Below are 3,533 nucleotides of genomic sequence, written 5' to 3'. Positions count from 1 at the left end.
AGGAAAAGGAAAACAAGAAAAATAAAAATGTAAGGAAAGAATAGGCACCATTATTCCCTTATCTAACCTTTAAGCAACCCAAGAGTCTCCACAATGTAGAAAGTATAAAATTCTTGCCAAATGATAGGACAAAAGAGGAAAAAGTAAAAATATTCATAAGGCAGTTATATTCATAATACTATGTGTATTTGTAAGGCTGCCTGTCAATAGGTTATTAGTGTTCCTGGCATAGAAGGCACCAAAAGTGATGCTTGTACAATTGAAAATCAATCTGTCTGCTCTGGAATCCCACACCCAATAAATTAAAAAGACCTCTTTCCTTGGCCATGTCTGTGCTGACACTCCACCTTATGTCAGGGGCCAAGCCATAACACAATCTTTCCTGGCATCTGCCAAATTAGAACTAAGAAAAGACGATCCTTCTCTGGAGAGTGTGAGATGTGAGAATCAGAAGTATGTTTCCTATCTGCAGTGAAACTATTTTAAGAGAAGATAGCCAATATTCAGTGAACAAAGACAGGAAGGATTCAGAGGACTCAGTGCTAGGGGAAGCCACCTGGAGGTCAGGAAGATGAGGAAGGACTGGTGAGGGTCTCTTTTAGAATAACAATCAAATCAGGAAAATGAACGTTTTCAGGACTCTCTAAAATGGTTCAAATTATCTTTTCATTCATTCCCTGATCTTTCTCCTGCACGAACTCCTTCTTGAAAACACCCATGGATGTCTTAGAGGCATCTCAAATTTAATGTGTGAAACTGAACTCCTGATCTCCCCCCGCAAAAATTGCTCCCCAGCAATTTCTTCTCCATTTCAGTTGCCGGCAACATCTTCTTCCCAGGTACCCATGTTTAAAAATTTAGAGTCATTTTTGACGCCTCTCTTTCTCATGTCACATCCACTATCAGGAAATGGCTCAACTTGCCAGATATACAGACTCTAACCACCTGCTGCCATCTCCACTGACTCGCACAGGGCCGGGCTCCATCATTCTTGCCTGGCTTATTCTAACATTCTCCTTCTTTGTCTCCCTGTATCCCTCCTGCCCTCCTAATCACACGGCAGCCAGTGAATGGTTTCTCATCTCATTTATAAATCAGGTCATATGATCCCCTCTCTCTACTCCGACTCTTTCAAATACAGAGTAAAGATCTTTACCATAACCTACAAGCCTCTATAGGAAATAATGGTAAAAAAATGATTTTTATGTAGTTCAGCTCCCCTACTCTTACCTCTTCCCTTTCTCTGCCTCTTGCTGTCCCCACACCCTATTCCCTATTCTCCCCCAGCCATAGTCCTTCTCCTTTGCTGACCTCAGATAAGGCAAGCACATGCTCACACTTTACCTTGGGTTCTGTGTTCTTGCTGATCCTTGCACTTGAAACATGCACCTGCCAGACATTAGCAGGGTCCGCTTCCTCCCCCACTTCCCTCAGGAATCTGTTTCTATTTCACCAGGAGAGGAGACCTCTCTGACTATTCTACCCCAAAGAGCACCCCTTCCCCTACTTTTCCTTATAACACGTCATCAGCTAATACATTCTTTATGGCTTTCTCCCACTTAGAATATACGTGCCACGAGAAAAGGCAATTTTGGTTCATTACCTGTCTTCTTAGAGCCTAGAACCACGGCTATCATGTGGTAGGCACACAAAAGCTGTTTGCTAAAGGAACCATGCCAATACATCCCACATTTCAATCTCTTTTACCCAACCTAGGTCGAATCAGCTCATACCGCTATAAAACTGTTAAACTTAAATTTTGCTTCAGTCGTATTTCTTTCACTAAAATATATCTGATTATGTAATGATACTGTTTTTCGTCCTACATCTTCCATTCTTCTCAGTGACAATTAATTCCTGAAACAGATGCCACTTAACAATTTTTTTCCAGTAATTTGTTAAAAGCTTAGATTTCTTTTGCTACTATATTATATAATATTGTGACTATAGTGACTTAGTAATTTTATTCAAATGACAATAACTGGAAGTCATGAAACATTCACCCCACCCCCTGAAAACCACAGTTTCTATTCTCAAATGAAATCACAAATCAAGAGCAGTGAACTGCAGAACTCTACAGTCCAAGCCCCAATTAGGAACAAGTTCTCTCACCTCTGAATTATCTAGCCCTTCTTCCGTTTCTCCTTCTGCTAATCAAATTTCAACAATCTCCGGACTTTTCCAAGCACTGGTCCACTGGAAGGTAAGAAAATGCATACCTATGAAATCTGTTTGTCTACTTGACCACAGTCCTAATCAAGGAGTGGAAGTCATGGTGGTTCAAGAATGTTGGCTAAAATGAGAATGAGAAAGTAATGTGAGTTCATTCTTCTGACATCCTTGGGCTCCATCATTTTTCTGAAGACCCAGAATCATTTTAAGATCTCTCTACAAAGGTGGTCAAAATAACTTTCCATCAGGTTAGAACTCAAACTCTATACTATTCCTACAAGACACCTTTGTTCCTCTGATGCCACTCCTCCTGACTTTTTGGCAGTCCACTTCATTATGAAATGGCTGTTTTAATGGACCCCCATGAATTTATATTTACCCTTAGGCAGCATCAACTTTCAGAAAACCAAGAAAAAACTTGCAAAACAGAGCCAAATCCTCATACCCTTTTATAGTTTGAATTTTTATTTCTACTCGGCATTAATGGGATCTTCAAATGTCACCACAAACTCATTTATTTTAACTTGCACCTATTGACTTAAGTCTTCAACATTTGGAATGCACTGTTAAGACTGGATTATCAAAGAGAAACTTTGAAAATATTTCAAGGGGTTAAGTATTTTGAAAACTGTAGTTTTAAAAAACATAGTTGCCAATATTACTTCTGGGTATATGGCCACAAGAATGAAAAGCAGAGTATCTAGAGTTTTTATGCATCCATGTTACAGCAGCACTATATCGGACAGCCAGGAGCTGGAAGTTACCCAAATGTACATCGATGGATGAATAAGCAAAATATGATCTACACCTATAGCGGAATATGACACAGCTTAAAAAAAAAATAGGAAATCCTAACCCACACTTCTATGGTCAATTAATCTACGACAAAAGAGGCAAGAATATACAGTGGGGAAAGACAGCCTTTTCTTTCTTCCCCCCACCCCCCAAGCAGAGAGCCTTCTCCATAAAAGGTGTTGAGGAAAACTGGACACCTACATGCTAAAGAATGAAACTGGGCCACTTTCTTACACCATATACAAAAATAAACTCAAATACCTAAATGTGAGACCTGAACCCACAGAACTCCTAAAAGAAAACACAGGCCGTAATCTCTCAGATATCAGCCACAGCAAAATATTTATGGCTATGTCTCCTCAGGCAAGGTAAACAAAAGCAAAAATAAACTATAGACACTACACCAAAGTAAAAGCTTTTGTACAACAAAGGGAAACATCAACAGAAGAAAAAGGCAGCCTACTGAATGAAGAGAGGGTATCTGCAAATGATGCATCTGATAAGGGATTATCTATCCAAAATATCTAATATCCAAATTTATACAACTCAACACCAAAAACAAATAA

Source organism: Enhydra lutris, unplaced genomic scaffold, assembly GCF_002288905.1.
Source record: "Enhydra lutris kenyoni isolate GAN:26980312 unplaced genomic scaffold, ASM228890v2 scaffoldscaffold50, whole genome shotgun sequence".
In the NCBI taxonomy this organism is placed as follows: Eukaryota; Metazoa; Chordata; class Mammalia; order Carnivora; family Mustelidae; genus Enhydra; species Enhydra lutris.
The sequence above is the reverse complement of the archived record's forward strand: the minus strand, read 5'-3'. Positions refer to the sequence as shown.